The sequence below is a fragment of the Neomonachus schauinslandi genome, chromosome 8 (assembly GCF_002201575.2).
Source record: "Neomonachus schauinslandi chromosome 8, ASM220157v2, whole genome shotgun sequence".
NCBI lineage: Eukaryota > Metazoa > Chordata > Mammalia > Carnivora > Phocidae > Neomonachus > Neomonachus schauinslandi.
Genome location: NC_058410.1, coordinates 15,405,925 through 15,426,606, shown reverse-complemented (window position 1 = coordinate 15,426,606; position 20,682 = coordinate 15,405,925).

Sequence of the window (20,682 nt, the reverse complement as noted above, 5' to 3'; positions counted from 1 at the left end):
TGCTGATTGGCCATTTGTATATCTTCTTTGGAGAAACATCTTTAATACCTTTGCCCATTTAAAAATTAGATTATCTTTTTATTATTGAGTTGTAAGAGTGTCTATATATTCTGCATACATCTCATCAGATGCATAATTTGCAAATATTTTCTCCCATCCTGTGGCTTGTCTTTTCTCTCTTTCAAATTTCTCTTTCTTTCTTTCTTTCTTTTCATTTTTTGATGGCATTGTTTACAGCACAAAAGTTTTCTATTTTGATGAAATCCTTTTACCTACTTTTTCTTTCATTGCAAAGCCTTGGTTTTTGAACTACTTCTTAACATCCCCTTCAGGGCCACTGAAGTGAGAGACAGAAACACCCAATGGTTAGGGCTCTGCCTACAGTCTTCTGCTCTCCCACTTATTTCAACCCAGCAGGATTGGCCCTTCTTTGTTTGACATAGCTCCAGAGTAGGATAATGGGGAAAGCTGAGGCTCTGGAGTCCACTGGGTGTGGGGTTGAATGATCTTGGAGAAAGTTTCCCAAAATAGCTCCTGCAATTATTTCAACTGCAGATACCATACTTGGTTAAGTATGAAGTAACTCCTGGATAAAGCAGCCATTACATTTCATGCAATACATTTTTATCAAGACATAGATCCAGTATCTTATATATATTATGATGGAAATATGGAAGAAGGGAAGGTAAATAATTAGGGGAGGATGGTGGTTTATACTCTGTGGATTTATGTTACTTTCCGATTAAACAGATGAGGGGATCCAGCTTTTATTCCTATAATTTTTTTTTTTTAAAGATTTTATTTATTTGAGACAGAGAGCATGAGAGGGAGGAGGGTCAGAGGGAGAAGCAGACTCCCTGCCGAGCAGGGAGCCCGATGCGGGACTCGATCCCGGGACTCCAGGATCATGACCTGAGCCGAAGGCAGTCGCTTAACCAGCTGAGCCACCCAGGCGCCCAATAGTTCAAACTCTTTACTTACATTTTATTTAAGAAAACTCCAGAGTAGATCAAAAACATAATTCAGAGTTATACTTAAAGATTTTTTTTATTTATTCATCTGAGACACAGAGATAGAGAGAATGAGCAGGGGGAGAGCAGAGGGAGAGGGAGTGGCAGGCTCCCCGCCGAGCCAGGAGCCCAATGTGGGGCTTGATCCCAGGACCCTGGGATCATGACCTGAGCCGAAGGCAGAGGCTTAACCATCTGAGCCACCCAGACGCCCCCAGAGTTATACTTAAAATTCTCTCTCCTACCCATGTTTCTGACAGTTGTTTCTGCCCAGACCCCCACTGAGTCTTGTTTTAGAGCCTCTCCCTCCATAAAACTTTTCTTCTCCTCTCTACTCTTTTTGTTTTCTTTTCTGAACTGGGGGTAGGTGTTGGGGAGACTGAACACTTCTACACATGCATGTCTTATAACCTGAATGAAGCGTTGATGTAATGTCTGCCATGGTAAGCAATCAGTGATATCTTGAAATTACAGAAAATGAATAAAGCAGAAGGGACAAAAATGGGAAAAACAAGAACATAATCCTAGCAACTTCAAATACCCTTATTGATTTTATGTATGTATTTCTAAGTTTTTCTCCGTATTTAGACATTTTTTACATACTAAGATAAAAAAGGATCCTACTGTCTGAAAAAAAAAAAATTTTTTTAACCCTGAAGTATTTTTTCCAACTCCTGAAGTTTTTGTCTGGTTAATTGGTTTCGTTGTTATTGTTGTTGTCATTTTACTTTTTTCTAATTTGCTAATTAGTTCCTGCTGGAGGGATAGAAGTTTGTTGGAGATTTCGTTTTTGTTTTTTCCCTTGGGTAGCAGTATGGCCTGGGACTCAGTAATGGCCTGGGACTCATAAATACTGGATTTCTAATCCCTGGTCTCCTATGAATCATGTGACCTGTCACATTCTCACCATTTTACTGGAAAAAGAAAAGTTATTTCTGGTCAACTTGAACTATATTCAATCTCAAATCCAGAGTCCCCTAGGAAAAGGAGTCATGCAGGGATATTAGCATTCTCGCGCCCCCTAGTGGCCACCTGATATTCCGTAAAACCTGATCTTTTCCCTTCCTTGGTAATCTGTAGACAGGGAGATCCTGTTGTGAGTGGAGCATCAGGTTAAGCTAAACCATCCCTTAGAGACCACCATTCACATTGTTCATCCTTTCTGATTTTCTTTGGTGGGTCACATTCCCCCCTTCCAATTTCTTTAATATCCACTCCATTTTCAGACCTTTTAGAAAATAAGAGGGAAAATCATTCATACAGAAGACATTTCTGAAGTGTTGAATCCCATTAGTTGTATATTTCTTGGGGCAGCTACCCACTGTGGCTTCTGCATATTTGTCCCACACACGGTTGGGGCAATGAATGACTGATTGATAGGTGATGAATTTTAGCATTGGAAGTAATTTTTTAAGCCTCTGAGGTGATGCTATTTGCATTGAAGTCTAAAGGATGAAATGGGTCTGTTAGCCTGATCAGTTAGATCAAACCGTACTTGTTGAATGAATAAGAAGTATATATTATATAATTGGGAGTTTTCCATAAATATATGCATTTTTGAATACTGCTTTATTACTTCAATATTATATTGTGGTCAATTTCCCATAGTTAAAAATTCTTCAAAAATGTGATTTTTAAAATTTTTATTTAAATTCATTTTAGTTAACATATAGTGTATTATTAGTTTCAGGGGTAGAATTTAGTGATTCAAGTGCCCTCCTTAATGCCCATCAGCCAGTTACCCCATCCCCCAACCCATCTCCCCTCCAGCAACCCTCAGTTTGTTTCCTAGAGTTCAGCATCTCTTATAGTTTGCCTCCCTCTGTTTTCATCTTATTTTATTTTTCCTTTCCTTCCCCTATGTTCATCTGTTTTGTTTCTTAAATTCCACATATAAGTGAAATCATATGGTATTTGTCTTTCTTTGACTGACCTATTTCACTTAGCATAATACCCTCTAGTTCCATCTACATAGCTGTGAATGGCATGATTTCATTCTTTTTGATGGCTGAATAATGTTCCATTGTGTGTGTGTGTGTGTGTGTGTACATATATATACACACACAAGAGGTGGTATATATATATATATATATTTGTCTGTCAATGGACATCTGGGCTCTTTCCATATTTTGGCTATCATGGACATTGATGCTATAAATATTGGGGTACATGTGCCCCTTCAAATCACTATGTTTGTATCCTTTGGATAAATGCCTAGTAGTTCAATTGCTGGGTCATAGAGTAGCTCTATTTTTAACTTTTTGAGGAACCTCCATACTGTTTTCCAGAGTGGCTGCAACAGCATGCTTGCTTTCCCACCAACAGTGTAGGAGGATTCCCCTTTCCCCGCGTCCTTGCCAATATCTGTCATTTCCTGACTTGTTAATTTTAGCCATTCTGACAGGTGTGAGGTGGTATCTTATTGTGATTTTGATTTGTATTTCCCTGATGCTGACTGATGTTGAGCATTTTTTCATGTGCCTGTTAGCCATTTGTATGTCTTCTTTGGAGAAATATCTGTTTGTGTCTCCTGACCATTTCTTGACTGGAGTATTTTGGGGGGGGGGAGGGTATTGAGTTTGATAAGTTCTTTATAGACTTTGGATACTAGCCCTTTATCTGATATGTCATTTGCAAATATCTTCTCCCATTCCATAGGTTGCCTTTTAGTTTTTTAGTTTTTTTTTTTTTAAGATTTTGTTTATTTGATAGAGACACAGTGAGAGAGGGAACACAAGCAGGGGGAGTGGGAGAGGGAGAAGCAGGCTTTCCGTGGAGCAGGGAGCCCAATGCGGGCTTCGATCCCAGGACCCTGGGATCATGACCCGAGCCAAAGGCAGACGTTTCACGACTGAGCCACCCAGGCGCCCCAGTTGCCTATTAGTTTTGTTGACTATTTCCTTGGTTATGTGAAAAGCTTTTTATACTAATGAAGTCCCAATAGTTCATTTTTGTTTTTGTTCCCTTTGCCTCAAAAATGTGATTTTTAATGGCTACAAACATTTCATCATAGAGCTAGATCATATTCTCTTTTGTTATGTAGATTGTTCAAAACTTTTGCTATTATAAAAGAGGCTGAATGAACATCTTTGGACAACTAACTCCCATTAAGATTTGCAAGTCTTCAGTTACTGCAAATTATTTGAAGCTATCCAATTATTCTGGTCCTGCTAGAATGGTATTTGTGTTAGACTTATAGCCCCAAACCCTCAATATTGAGAAACTGCTTGATATGAGAAGGAAAGTCTCATTTTTCCTTACTTTTTTTTTTTTAAGATTTTATTTATTTGCGAGAGAGACAATGAGAGACAGAGAGCATGAGGGGGAGGAGGGTCAGAGGGAGAAGCAGACTCCCTGCCGAGCAGGGAGCCCGATGTGGGACTCGATCCCGGGACTCCAGGATCATGACCTGAGCCGAAGGCAGTCGCTTAACCAGCTGAGCCACCCAGGCGCCCTCCTTACTTTTTTTTTTTTTAATTCATGCCATATATCATGACTTTCAATCCTTTTGAGTTCAATACAAAGTTTAGGCACAAGGGGGAGATCCTCTAGCATAGTAAAGTGGCTGGATTTTCCTCCTGTACTATTTAGCAAAATAGATTTCAGAAAAAAAAAAAACTGGCAGAGTATAATTTTCATTGTTGACTGCACACATTCTTGTGGTCTCAACTTTAAAATCAGTGTAGTGGAACTAGGATTCTGGTGTCTGCCATGGCAAAATGCAGTAAGGTCAATGACAAAAAAATTATGTCCTCATTCCTTTCTTGGCTGAAATTTTATGTATACATATAATATTTGCAACAAAATATTATAGTGGTTTATCGTAGAAGTATATAAAAATAGATGAGAAAATAAAATTAAAACTCAGGAAAAGTTAAAAAAATAGAATTTTGTTAACAATACAGAAAAGTCACTCTAGAAAATATTTTAATTTAATTTAATTTAATTTAATTTATTTGACAGAGAGAAAGCACAGCAGGGGAAGCAGCAGAGGCAGAGGGAGAAGCAGGCTTCCTGAGTAGCAGGGAGCCCGATGCAGGGCTCGATCCCAGGACTCCAGGATCATGACCTGAGCTGAAGGCAGACACTTAATGACTGAGCCACCTAGGCGCCCTAGAAAAAACTTTGTAAGAAAATAAAAATAATTGCTTTCCATTCATTTAACCTTTACTTGAAGAGAAAAAGCACTACTACGTTTGTTTTCTTATTTGGTTAATTTTAATATAGCAAATTAATTTTTACTGTGATTCAGAAAATTTAAAGGTACGAATATTCCAATTGTACCTTACATTTAAGAAGATATGAATTAGGGGGCACCTGGGTGGCTCAGTCGGTTAAGTGACCAACTCTTGATCTCAGCTTAGGTCATGATCTCAGGGGTGTGAGATTGAGCCCTGGGTCGGCCTCTCTGCTCAGTCGGGAGACTGCTAGAGATTCTTTCTCTCCCTCTGCCCCCCCACCCGGCTCCACCCCGTGCGTGCTCTCTCTCAAATAAATAAATCTTAAAAAAAAAAAAAAAAAAGAAGAAAATACAAATTGGGCATGGTATGCCTTCAATGCAGAAATTTTTCAAGTGGTGTCCAAGGGCTTCATCAGACATATCCAGGAAGTCTGTAAACTTGGCTGGGAAAAAGTTTCATCTTCATTTTCATTAATCCTGAATTGAAATTTATTATTTCCTTCAATTTTTTATGTCAATTGTAAATTTTTATGGTTTGACGATTTTTGATGATTTGTAATTGCAGCAATATTGGCAAAAAAAAATTATGGACCTTTTTTTTTTTTTTAAAGATTTTATTTATTTATTCATGAGAGACAGAGAGAGAGAGAGAGAAGCAGGCTCCCAAGGAGCAGGGAGCCCGATGCGGGACTCAATCCCACGACCCCGGGATCATGACCTGAGCCGAAGGCAGCCGCTTAACCATCTGAGACACCCAGGCGCCCAATTATGGACCTTTTAAAAGGTCCATAATTCAGTCCCAATTTTTCAGCTTATTCCCATTCATGTTCTTCTATATTTATATAGTTGCAATTATAATGAGCTCATTTTTAGGTTTTTACATGGCTTCCTAAAGTATTTCCTTCGATTTTGTGTATGGGCCATAAACTTCAGCAATATTAGTGGTACCTGTCCCTTTGTCGCCTGGGGAAATCATAGATCTTTTCATATTATATAGCAGTTGTTTCAGCCATCTTGAATTATTGTTTCATCATTATATCAAAAATTAAGACACTTTATTTGGGGAAGTTGATCGCACAAAAACAGTTAAGAACACCTGCTCTTATTTTTCTCCTTTCCCTCCAATTTTTCTCCTTTCCTTTTCTCAAAGCTGGTGGAAGACAGGACTGGATTTATTTTTATACGGTTTTTTGTTTTTTAGGCGAAGAGGAAGCACATTATACTGTATTTTTTTCTTCACATCTCAACCTTCACTTAATGCTAATTATCTATTATCCAGCTTGGTACCTTCCAGGGGTCCTTAAAAGAAGTGGAAAAATCTGACACGTACACATGGGTTGAGTCATCCTTAACTTTATCATTAGGAGATTTTTTTAAGAGATGAAAAAGTACTTGGAGTGTTTTTTCTTATTTAGAATTCTTATCTTAGAAGTATTTTTAAAATTCTAAAAATTGGAAACCAGAAAGCTGTTTAAAATATAAAGCAAGAAGCAAAATTCAACAAAATTTCTTTCACATATATTTTCAATATTATGATAAGTATTGAGAATCAGTGAGTATCAAGCATAAGAGATGTGTTATAATCAGAATAGATACCATTTATGGAGCATTATGTTCCAGGCACGGTATTAAGTGCTTTACTCATAATGTGGCATGATATCCTCATAGAAATGCTGGGGGCAAATATCTGTATTCCATTATATATGCAGGAGCACTGAGTCTCAGTGATTTCAAGTAATAGGGCACAAGGCTGCTCAAGTAGTCAATGACAGAGCCAAAATTTAAACTCCAATCTGCTAAATTCCAAAACTCAAGTTATGGCTTTTATTGAAGTTATTATGCCATAGGTGTAATTTGTAAACGTAATTAAAATTTTAGAAAATGAGTAAATATACTGGGGCGCCTGGGTGGCTCAGTCATTAAGCGTCTGCCTTCAGCTCAGGTCATGATCCCAGGGTCCTGGGATTGAGTCCCACATCGGGCTCCTGGCTCAGCGGGGAGCCTGCTTCTCCCTCTCCCTCTGCCTCTCCCCCTGCTCATGCTCTCTCTCTCTGTATCTCTGTGTCTCAAATGAATAAATAAAATCTTTAAAAAAATGAGTAAATATACTATCATTAGAAATTTGAGTCATGAGTGAGATTATATGGATCATAAGCCATATTATCAATCATTAATATGTTGAAGTCTTAGTAGAAGTAGAAAAAAAACCTCAGCTCTAAATAGCGATACATTGTAGAATAATCTAGAGTGGGTGGGGCAGAAATAGGGATTGTTTTACTGTATCATTACATTTCGTATCTTTGGGCACACACGAATTCATGGAATTTTACAACAGGCTGAACATCACACTGAGAAAGGGAGTCTTCTCTAAGAACTTTGGTTCATAGGGCTGAACATCAGCAAATCTGGTAACAAAATGGAAGCCTCTCATGTTTCAGGCCACCAACCAGCTGAAAACAAGTGGGTAGTTATTTTGAAGGGAAATTATTTTTGTGAACAGATGGAAGTGATTTGACAAGAATGAACTGGCTCATTCTTCCAACCAGAGGGATGACCAAAAATTGTTTTGCTATCTTGGTGAAATCCAAAATCTGTTCATGTAAATTATCTCAATTCTTGCCTGATCTTTGATTGCAGTACTTATAAGTTGTTTCAAATTAAATGAGGCGCAATTTTATACTGATCTGTAAAAGTATGCCTTAATTCTATATTTCTATTCCTTTCTCATCAATTCCCCAATAGAATGTGATTTGAACTTCTGAAGCCCCAGTGATGGTGATCTTAGAGAAGACCTACCAGCCACCTTCCATTAGTGAGGTGGGTTCTTGTTCAAAGAGTTAGTAACTGGGCAAGGAATCTGAATACCCATCCCAGCTTTGTTACTAATTAACTATGTTAATTTCAGTTAGGTGTTCAATTATCCTGCTACTTAATGTTACAGATGGGTTGCTAGAGATATGATTATGTTGTTAAGTAAGAACCAAAGGATACAATTTATTTTCAGTTAAAATAATTGATTGAAAATATTCCACATTGTAGACCGTAGGCACTATAGACAGAAATTCTTCATGGAATGGAGGAATATTTTATTATATTGAGGAGCCTGTCTCAGCAACAGGACTCCAAGGGTAATACCTAAAGGATATTATGCTAAATGAAATAAGTCAGACTGAGAAAGACAAATACCGTACAGATCACTCACATGTGGAATCTAAAAACAAATGAATAAACAAACGAAAAGCAGAATCAGACCTATAAATGCGGAGAACAAACTGATGGTTGCCAGAGGGAAGAGTGGGGGGGGGTGGGCAAAATGGGTGAAGGGGAGCAGGAGGTTCAGGCTTCCAATTGAGGAATGAATAAGCCATGGGAATAAAAGGCACAGTATAGGAAAAAAAAAAAAAAGGTATAGAAAGGGAGATCTCTCTTTTTTTTCTGGAGATTTTCTTTTCCTTTTTTTTTTTTTTTAAAGATTTTATTTATTTGAGAGAGTGAGCAGGAGAGCATGAGAAGGGGGAGGGGCAGAGGGAGAGGGAGAAGGAGGCTCCCCGCTGAGCAGGGAGCCCCACTCGGAACTCTATTCCAGGACCCTGAGATCATGACCTGAGCCAAAGTCAGATGTTTAACTTGACTGAAATACCCAGGCACCCCCTGAAGGTTTTCATGTCCTAATGTGATAGTATATTTTCTCCATTTTACACATGCAATAACAAACTCTGAGAGAATAAGCTCCAATAGTAGCAAGCAACAGAACCTGTATTTAAACAAGGTCAAAAGGGCCCAAACGCATAGTTTTGCCACCACTTACATTGCCTCCCATAATAATAATACTCTATCATACATTTTGCAAAACAGAAGAATTAACATACTATGTCATGTCATCACAAGAGCACTATGAGAGAAGTTATTACTACATTAACTTGGTCTATGGGGCAATAGAAGCTCAACAAGATCCGCACAGCTAGTCAGTGGCTGGATTGGGGCTTGAACCGAAAAGCTTCCAAGTCCTCTGCCCTTTCGTTGATCCCATAAATTCTTTAGGACAAGTAGTAAGATCTTGGAGATCAGAAACACAACTCTAAAAAGTTAAGCTTTGTCCTATTGACTCCTGGTTCTCAATCTGTGCTTCTAGGAGTTCCTGGGATTCTGTGGAGGTACTTTGGGGGTTTGGGGTGGTGTGTAAGGTGGGGGTCATGGGGAGGCCCTTTAGCTGGACTCTAGCACCCCACCCCTAGTCAACTAGGTGAACCAGGGAAATCTCCAAATTGGTCTACTCTGCATACTGGGCTCCTGAGAAAAATTCCAGTTGAACAAAGATTCATTGACTTTAAAAGGAGAAAGGCTTAGAAACCACTGCTGTAGGTGATAGGGAGTTTCTGAGGAGGGAAGTGGTAAAAGTCATGTTCTAGAAAGATCAGTCTGGCAGTTCTGTTGTAAAAGACTTTCAGTGTGGGAGAGTCCAGTACAGAAAGACTTAACAAAGAGGGGACAGGGAAATCATAGCGAGAGGTGGGGGACAGCAAAAACTCAAATTTTCTGGATCTTAGGATCAACAGGACTAAAAAGTATTTTTCTTACATATTTATTTATATTTTATTTTTTTAAATTATCACATGGTAAGTTTGACTTTTCTTTTGGAGTACAATTCTATGAATTTCAACACATGTATAGATTCTTGACAAACACCATAATCAGGATACAGATCAGTTCTATCATCCCCCCCCCCCCCCCCCCCCCGCTGCTATTCTTTTATAAAGTAGCCTCTATCCCCACCCATAACTTCTGGCACCACCGATCTTATTCTTTGTTCTTATAGTTTTGTCTTTTTGAGAACGTCATATAAATGGAATCATACAATATCGACATTTTGAGATTGGTGTCTTTCACTCAGCATAATACCTTTGAAAGTCATCCATGTTGCTGTATCAACATCCAGGGGACTCTGAGATGGGAAAGGCTGCAAAAGGGAAGCATAGCTTGATAATGTTGGGATCTGAATGTTTTTGAGCAGAAAAGGGTAATAATCAGGTCCTGCGCACTCTCTGGGGTATTCATTTATTCATTTATAGAATTATTTACTGAGAAAAAAATACATGCTATGTACTGTTTTAGGTGTTTGGGATATAGTAATGAGCAAAATAAAAATTCCATCCTCAAGGAGGTTATATCCAGTGAGGGGAAACGAACAAGTCCATGTATGATTTATTTATTTATTTATTTATTTATTTTTAAGATTTTATTTATTTATTTGACAGAGAGAGACACAGCGAGAGAGGGAACACAAGCAGGGGGAGTGGGAGAGGGAGAAGCAGGCTCCCCGCAGAGCAGGGAGCCCGATGCGGGGCTCGATCCCAGGACCCTGGGATCATGACCTGAGCTGAAGGCAGTCGCTTAACCAACTGAGCCACCCAGGCGCCCCTCCATGTATGATTTAATGTCAGGAAGCGATATGCTCTGGGTAGCGGGGTAGAAGAAGAGACTATTTAAGACGGAATAGAATGGAAATGGATTGGGAAAGCCCTGTGAGCAGGTCAGATCTGACCACAGACCTGAATGAAATACATCAGTGAACCACGTGGCCAATCGGGAAAATGAGAGGAGGAGGCAAAGGGAAAGTGGAGCGTAAGGGGCCCGGCCTGGACCACACTTGCCGAGTATGAGCAAAAACAAGGAGGTGTAGATGGAGTAGCGGGGGAGTAGAGATGAGGCCAGGTCATGTAGAGTCTTGGGGGCTACTGAAAAGCCTTTGGATTTTTATTCAAAGTATGATGGGCAGCCAATGAAAGGTTTTGAGCAAGAGCGACCCGCTCAGATTTATATTCCATAAAGTCCACTCATGCTGCTGAATAGAGAATAGACTCTCAAGAGAATGTGTGCAGGGGCACCTGGGTGGCGCAGTTCGTTAATCGTCCAGCTCTTGGTTTCCGCTCAGGTTGTGATGTCAGGGTCGTGAGATGGAGCCCCATGTCAAGCCCCAAGCTCAGTGCCGAGTCTGCTTGTTTCTCTCTCCCTCTCCCTCTGCCCCTCCTTTCTGTTCGCTCTCTCTCGCTCAAATAAATAAAGCTCCGAAAAAAGAGAGAGAATGTGTGCAGGATGGATTGGGGAATTGCAGAGAAACTCAGACAAAGGAGTCATGTAATCCGGGCCTGAACTAGGCTGATGGTAGCAAAAAATGGAAGAAAGATGAATGTAAAAAAAAACATTTTAAAGGAAAATGGAGTCTATTATGTAGGATGTTACACAGGTTGAAAATTTAAATAATTTCAAAAAACACAGATAAACTGGTAGATGACAAGGCAATCATTATAAGAGAAACTAAGGATGTTTAGCCTCACTGTACCTGCTATCTCGTGATTGAATTAATATAAACTGTGGCTTTTAAACTATGCTCCTAAGTGCCGCTGGGGTTTTCTTAAGTTGTTTCCAGGGATGCCTGGAACAGTTTGAGCCTGGAGCCAGATTTTCAACCCCACTGCAACCAGAGCAGTGCCAAGATGATCTGTTTTATATATTTGCTTCCCTGTAAAATTTCACTGAAGTGTTACACAGAAAAAATGGAGGGAGGGTGACTCTGTGGGAAACCATACACTGAAAACCTTATTCGATGAATGAAGAGACTTCCCCCTAGACAGACGCTCTTCTGGTGCATGGCATAGGAGGCCGTCGGGGGCAGCTACTTGTACTACAGATCTGTTTTAAAAAAATATTCCCCTGGGGCGCCTGGGTGGCTCAGTTTTAGTTAAGCGTCTGCCTTCGGCTCAGGTCATGATCCCAGAGTCCTGGGATCGAGTCCTGCATCAGGCTCCCTGCTCTGCAGGAAGCCTGCTTCTCCCTCTCCCTCTCCCACTCCCCCTGCTTGTGTTCCCTCTCTCGCTGTGTCTCTGTCAAATAAATAAAAATCTTTAAAAAATAAAAATAAAAAATATTCCCCTTCAATAATGTTATCTCTCCGTGTTTTCTTTTTTTTTATTTTTTATTTTTTTTTTAAAGATTTTATTTATTTATTCATGAGAGACAGAGAGAGAGACAGAGGCAGAGGGAGAAGCAGGCTCCCCGCGGAGCAGGGAGCCCAATGCGGGACTCGATCCCAGCACCCTGGGATCATGACCTGAGCCGAAGGCAGACGCTTAACCGACTGAGCCACCCAGGCGTCCCCGTGTTTTCTTTTAATGATATCTATACTTACATGTTTAGTTTTACTCTCTATTCAAATGCTTTATTTTTTTGCTTTAAAAAAATGAAAATGAGGGGCGCCTGGGTGACTCAGTCCTCTGCCTTCGGCTCAGGTCATGATCTCAGGGTTGTGGGATCCAGCCTGAATCGGGGAATTGGGCTCCTTGCTCAGCGGGGAGTCGGCTTCTCCCTCTCCCTCTGTCCCTTCCCCTGCTCATGCTCTCTCTCTCTCTCTCAAATAAATAAAATCTTTAAAAAAATGAAAAGGAAGTCATAATACATCTCCTTTCATAAATGTCTAACATTCTCCAACAAAATTCAGCAGGATCACGTCTTTTTGCTTTGGTTTTCTGTGTTTTAAAAATGACCTGTTGTATCATTAAGGTTATGCTAGTTGTTATAACATGTAAATACCCAGAGCTCAGTGGTTTAACAGAATAGAATGTACTCTTAGAAGTCCAGGTGGCCGGACGGGTGTGTGGGAGGTGATGCCTTATCTCCCCTATGCAGACATTCAGGGATACAGGCTGTTGGAGGCTCTCCCACCTCTCATATGTGGAGGTCATTCTGGAATCAGGATCTCGCCAGAAGACACGAGAAGAGAGGGCACACAGAATCCCACAAGAGGTTTTTAGGGACCAAACCTGGAAGCCACGCACTTCACTTCCACCCACATACCAAAGGCCAGAATTCAAAGTCACACCCAACCAGGCTTAGTGAACAGCTAACCAGTCTCTGCCACACAGATGGTTGTGATGTCAAAATGGAAACACAAGCCTGGGCCCTGGCTTTGGTTTTGCTGTGGGGCAAGTCAGGCAGTTTTGTGACTATGTGTGAACACTGCAACATACGGCAATGGATTCAGAGGGGTTTTTTTCTCCACATACGTGTTATAAAATGGTCCTGGAGCTTAGACTAAAATACCTTTTCCTCTGTTTCTAACTCACTGTCCATTCTGATTGCTGCTCTGTGTGGAGCAGGTATTAAGTAATTGTGGCTGATTTAGCTAATGAAATAAAGGCGTTTGCCCTCATAAATCAATGTTTTGTATCAATGATGAAACTTTGAGGAACAACCTCAAGAGATATCTGTCCCTGGGAAGGCTAAGGTATTCATTTAAAAAAAAAAAAAAGGATTATCTGAGTGCTCAGTTTTCTGTATTTTGCTTCTTTCTCTTTCTCTTTTACTAGAGGAAGCTTTATAGACCAAGGACATTTATGACTAGTAATGTAAGCTTATATAGAGGTTATTTTAATTGATGCCAAATTTCTGAATCAGAAGATAAAATCTTTTTTCAAAAATTAGGCTAATTTATTTTTATGATATTGTTGAGAGAAGTAGCTGAGGGTCGCTTTATTTATATATTACAGTTTAATATATATTATATATAATATAGTTGGTTCAACCTCAGTTGGTAATAAAATCTAGCCTGGTCTGAATCAGAAAAATCATCAAAATGTTTTGATTACTTCTGTGAAAACCTCAGCAGGAAGCCAGGACCAATCCTGAGAAGCCAGAGCAGTGCATATGAGAAACTCTTCACCCTCAACTTTTATAAATGTTTTATTAACAAGAGTTATTTGTTGCTTTTTGAAAGAAAGTTGGCATTATTTTAAAAGAAATATAAAGCGTGTCTAAAATGAGGTCAGGAAAATCCCACACTCTCCCACCCAAACCCATAAGATTTTCCAAAATAATAAAGACATTTTAAAGATCCAGCAGAAGCTGGGATTTTGCTTAATTTAGAAACCACATTTGCTTTTGAAAGTTGATTTAATGGAATGTTTGGCAAATTATCATATTTTTTGGCGGAAATTTTTTTTTTAAGATTTTATTTATTTATTTAATTGACAGAGAGAGAGAGACCGCGTGAGAGGGAACACAAGCAGGGGGAGTGGGAGAGGGAGAAGCAGGCTTCCAGCCAAGCAGGGAGCCTGATGCGGGACCCTGGGATCATGACCTGAGGCAAAGGCAGTTACTTAAACAACTGAGCCACCCAGGTGCCCCTTTTGGTGGAATTTTTAACATCGGTCCTTTAAGACCAATTGGTCCAACTTGTAGGAGCAAAAAGGACCCGAAGAACTGCATTCATTTTTTTCATTGCTGTTTTAGAGTATGCTGTGACATCCTGTTCCTGGAACATTCCTAACATGTCCTGTGAATGGATGGGGAGACCACAGCCACAGGTTTGCAGGCTTTGAAGGTGGAATCTGGATCTTCTAAAATCTCCAAAGCTTATTTATTAATTTTGATGAGAAATAAAGTATCAAGTGGACAAGATATTAACATTTGAGATCTGGGGCTTTTCCCCTAAGTTCCCGTTGCACAATTAACTTCTATTGTGATTACCACATTCCCTCTTTATGTGTGTTACTGTATTCAGTTAAGTTACAGTCCTGTCTTGGCTGGGGAAATAGTGTCTTTATAAAGTATCTTGCATATCTCTAGTTTGGTTTAATCGAATGAGGCCAATTGATTTCTAAGTTCTTGGAGATAAGGCACTTCTGTTGCTGCTAGTTGCTACCTACAAACCCTTTCTAATATCCTGATTTTTCGAAGTAAAGAAAGTGCTTTAAGAATTTGTTTGTATATGCTGAGTAGTTTAAAAAAATTTTTTTTAAGACTATGATCTTCCAGGGCGCCTGGGTGTCTCAGTGGGTTAAGCATCCAACTCTTGATTTTGGCTCACGTCATGATCTCAGGGTCATGAGATCAAGCTCCACAAGGTTCTCTCCTGAGATTCTCTCTCTCCCTCCCCCTCTGTCCCGCCCCCACCTTAAAAAAAAAAAAAGATTATGATCTTCCAAAGTTCAAAGCAATTTAGAATAAGAGTAAACAATTTTGCTTTTCTAGTCCTTTTTTGCAGTGTTTTGAGAGGAAATTTCCTACTCTTGTGTTTTAAAAGAACAGTGCTAACAGCTAACACTTTGTACTTTGTCCCAGGTTCTGTACTGGGTACTTTACATGCATTAATCCTTACAACAATCCCATGGGTTAAGTACTATTATTCCCTCTACAGTACAGACCAGGAAAGAGGCCCAAGGAAGTGGAGAAATGGTTACCCAAGATCACAAGGCCAGGCAATGGCAAAGCCAGGATTTCATCCCAGGCAGCCTGGCTCCAGAGTCTGTCCACGTAACCTATGTTTGAGGGCCTCAAAGTCCTGGGATAAACCCAAGGACTTTTACTATTTTTAAACAAGGAAAAGATCTCTCTTACAAGCTTATACTTTGCTGGTGCTTCCCCCTCTCCCCCATATATACGAAAAGAACTAGATCTCATTTACAATCTGATTTCAGTTAAGGGGGAATCTACTGATTGCCAGTTTTGTTACAGCTGGGGAAATGCTTGACCTGACAACACTTTCACTTGGTAGTCTATTATTTCCAGCTCCCAAGGAGGGCTGCCTTTTGTCTGGGAAAAATTCTGCCAACTTTATGGGTCAGTTCTAATTTTTCAGTAACACATCTATGGAATTAATACAGCAGTGATATTCTTTCAATACTGTAAACTTCTCTTTTAAAGATTTGATTGCTGTTCAACAGCCAAAATATTTTTCTGAGCATAATATTGCTTCATTTTTCTTCAGAGAATTTCACAATTTCACAATCTGATGCTTTCAACTACACTAGTTGCTTGCAGCCTTTGGCCACGTTTCATTCAGTTGTTTAGAGAAATATTTAAATCAAATATGGTCTTTTAAAACAATCTTCAGACAACTAAAATGTCATAGGAGTGGTTTCAGCAACAGGTTTTGAAATATAAGTCAAAAGCCCCCAAAGTTCTTATCGTATTACAAATTTTCCTATGAGAAACGTGTATTTGCAAGACAAACAAGCAAACCAACAAAAGGAGAAACCAGAGCAATAAACTTGTGACATTAAAAGAAAGCTCCAAAATAAAACCCCAAGTGCCAGGAGAGAGAGAGCTCTTCATTCCCTCCCAGAGCTACTCATGAGGCATTTTTATCTCGTCTCCAAGAGCCTATTTATTTAACATATACCTCAGCAGGGCCAGGTTTATAAACACATTTCAGGATAAAATTTAACATTATAGCCGAATGAGCTGGAAATTCTGGTTTAAGCTGGATGTGCCCAGGACTTCCTGTTCCCAAACTGCAAAATGTTTGCCTTCCCCTATCAGCACCTCAGACTAAATTTGTCCCAAGCTGAACTCTCTCTCCTCCTCCCTCCTCTGCTTTATCTCCTTGCTGCCTCTCAGGCTTCACCCCAATTCCAGTCTGGCTGGAAGCTCGGGGACTCCAGACCTTCCCCAACCTCCCCATCTGCACCCCCATGGCACGAGGGCCAGCTCTCAGCTGCTCCATGACAGCCCCTCTGGAAGACCTCCTCGCTCCGCCTCCATCTCCTCCAACAGATCCCACCTCTTGTTGCCCCATTGTCTTCCTCCAGGTGCAAGCTTCCCAACGTTCCTCTTCCAAAACCTGGGCAGCGGAAGAGTTCCTACACACCATGGCCCAAACTCAGCCTGGCATCTAATCTGGAAGATGCACTTATATGAGATGTACCAGGTCACACAGCTGGTAGCTTTCGGTCTTTCTTGATGTTACAAAGAAAAATAGAAGTCTGTACTGAGGTATGATGGGTCATAATATAAATTGTCCATGCACGCAGTTTGGTGAGAAATCTGGGCTGGAATTTGCTTTGTGCATTTGGACCTTCCTCCCTTGCTTAAACCATCATCCCGCCCAGGGGCACCCCAATGCCAGCCTGCATGGTCTGTCACCATCATACCAGCTCGTCCCTTCCAGGCTCCAGCTCAGACCTACGTCCAGACTCCATCCTCCCTCTCAACCCTCAAAGACACATCATCAGATGCTGCCTTAAAGGCTCCCTTGGCTCATGTCTTGACATCCCAGAAAGTTCAAAGGCATCTAGGTGGGGGCAAGCCAAGCACTTTGTCTGCTCCCATTTACACAAAAGTGCATTGCTGTCACTTAGAGAAAAATCTACTTAACACTGAATAAAATTTTTTATTGTGCATATTTGTTTTCTTAGCTTTATTGAGGTATATTGACAAGTAAAATTGTACGATATATCAAGTGTGCACAGTGGTGATCATTGTATGTATTGTAAAAGGATTCCTCCCATCTAGTTCATTAATGAATGCATCCATTACCAGCGCTTTTTTTTTAAGTTGGCTCCATGCCCAGCGTGCAGCCCAAAGCGGAGCTCGAACTCATGACCCTGAGGTCAAAACCTGAGCTGAAATTAAGAGGCAGATGCTTAACCGACTGAGCCACCCAGATGCCCCTGACTTTTTAATTTTTTTTAAAGATTTTTATTTTTGAGTAACCTCTACACCCAACATGGGGCTCAAACCCACAACCCCAAGAGATCAAGAGTCGCATGCTCTACCAACTGAGCCAGCCAGGCGCCCCAACCAATGCTGACTTTTAAAAAGACTGTGGGAATTCATATCTTGTGTTGTCAAGAAGAATTACAAAGTTGATCACAATGACCAGAGTTTGACTTCATAAATTTGAATTCTGAAACAACTGGATGCAGAGTTAATAGAGAAGGGACTTTCTCAGCTTGGTTCTCTGCCAGGTGCCTTGGGATTTCATCAATTTATGTGTTTCCCCAGGCAGCGTCTTTTTATTGAAAAATTTAAAAGTGTGTAGTAATTCCACTGCAAGGAAAAACTGCAACTTGAAAACATGATTACTACAAATGATACTATATTTTAAGAGGAGATTTCTGAAAGCCTTAGTTTCCCTTAAGGATTTTTTTTTTTTTTAATGGTGTTCCAAGTGAAAGCCTTTGAGGTGATTATGGATTGGATATGCAGCAATGTGAACTGTAAAAACAGAAACCACTGTCAAGGCCAACAAATCCTCAGCCAATAATGGATGCATGTAGGATAACTGGATAGAATCCAAGGAGAGCTGCTATCTTTCTGATTTTGTTCAATTTTAGAACAGCACACAGGTCCACCAAGGGCCTTCAAGTGAGGTGAGTGGGGTTCCATTTTTAGGTTCTGCTACAAAGAGTGAGACCTTCGGCAGGATACTCACCTTCTCTGTGCTTGAGTCTTATGGTCTAGGGTCTGATCCTCATTCTGCCCCTGACCAGCTCTATACTGGTGAACAATTTATTTCATTTCTTTGTGATTGTTTCCTCATCTTAAAAATGGATTATTCTAATGTCCACTTGATACTCTTGTTTTATTCAATGAGATCACACCTGGAAAAGCACTTAGAATAGCTCTTGTAAGAACACATACGTCTTTTGTAACTAGAAGCCACGGCTGTTACTAACACCAGTATTACTATTACTTCTATTTTCCTGCAGGTTGTTGAGAAGGTCAAATGCAAGAACGCTCACCGGGACAGGCTACTTAATTTGCAGAGCCCCGTACAAAATGAAAATGTAGAGTCGCGTGTCCAAAAATCATTAAGAATGTCAAGGCTGGAACAGCCGAACATTAAATCAAACGCGGGACTCTCCCGCACAGCCTGCACGCCCTCGAAGCCGGCCCTGGAGCCTGAAGGAGCAGAGCGTTTGCATACAGTAGGTGCTAAATAAAGCCTCTTCACCTTTGTGTCAGCGCGCTCCTACAGCTCTCGCGCGCCAGCACCGGAACGCTGACCATAACACTGACCACTCGCTGTCACTTGTGCCTGCCAGGCAGAAGGACAAGACCTGGAATCGCGCTCGCGGGGCGGGGAGTCCCACGGCGAAGACCGGCCTCTCCCACCCGGGACCCCCAGCCTTCTGGCGAGTGTCTGCCGCTCAGCAACGGCTAGGTCTGGCCACACCGGGCCGCCGGGGCCGCTGAAACCGCGGCTCAGCGCCGCCCGCGCGCGGGAGGACACGGTCGAGAGGCTCGGGGTCTGTCCGCGGCCCGGGACGCATCTCAGAGGCCCAAGGCTGCGGGGCCACCCGGCGAGTGCGCAGCCCGGCCGGCCGTCAGGTCCCGCGAGCGCCGCCAGCGTCGGGCCTGCGCCGTCTGCGCGTGTTTACTAGTTGCCCGAGGAGACGCGCGCGCACCCGCACCCGCACCCGCACCCGCCGCTCCCCGCCGCCTGCGCTCCTCTAGCTCCAGGCGCCCGGACCCGGCCGGCGACGGCGCCCCCGCGCCCGAGGTACGTCCCAGCCCGCCGGCGGCGCACGGGGGTGGCCCCGGCGGCCTCTCGGAACGCCGCCGAGTACCCGGGGATGGACGGCCGCGAGGCGCCCGGGCGCTGCGTGGGTGCCTCGTAGTGGGTATGGCTCCGCCTTGGAAGTGGACTGGGACGGCCCGCGGCCGGTTAATTTTAGGAAGTGAGGGGCAGGTCGTGAGTTTGTGACATGCGTCTGAATTTCAGTTTGCTTCTCTGACCGCTGAAACGGGTGAAATGCTAAAGACAACTCCTGTAGACCCGCGGACTCCCCCACCCCTTTCATTTAACTTACACTACTTGCCTAAGAAGTGATTCAGAGCAATTTCTTCAAAATCTGGTGTGGTAGGATTAATGGCGGTCCTGAGCAAAGTCGCTGGCCTTTTTGTTGCTGGTCACCCTAGTAACAATCATTCAGTTTTCTTTGGATCCATTTACTCAATTACTCACCCTAGAAACAATCATTCAGTTGTCCTTGGATCCATTTACTCAATTACTTAGGCATTGGGGTCTTTGGGGCATCAGATACACACACACACAGACACACAGACAGACACACACACGAAGTTAGGGCACACACACACACACACACACACGAAGTTAAGGCTGGCTGAGCCAGGGTTAAGTATCCCGTTTTGGACCTGGCATCAGGGTCCCACCAGGCATAGTGTGCTGGGGTGTTGCTAGAGACAGGGAAGGAATTGTGTTCAGCAGAGCTGCTAACCGAAGAGTTGTCCTCAGCCTAACCATACTGGACCACAGAAATCTCTGGGGGACACTCTTCGATTCAAAACATGGGGTGGCTTCTCCAACATGTTTTAGGAATTCTAATACTTAGAAGCTTTGATTGCTGCCTTACATCTGACCTATATTTCAATTTCTTTGATTCCTGGCTTATTGTGGAAAATTAGTAATATATTGTACAAATAAAAGTGTTTTTTTTTTTCTTTCATTTGACATTTTGCCAGTTTTATCCCAATATGGCATGCTCTGTGAAATAAGAATGTTAGCCCAGGGGCGCCTGGGTGGCTCAGTCTGCTGAGCTGCGGACTCTTGATTTCCCTGGGTAATGATCTCAGGGTCGAAGGATCCAGCCCCCATATCTCTGTGCTCAGCAGGAGTTGGCTTGAGGATTCTCTCTCCCTCTCCCTCTGCCCCTCCTCCACTTGTGCTCTCTCTCTCAAATAAATAAATAA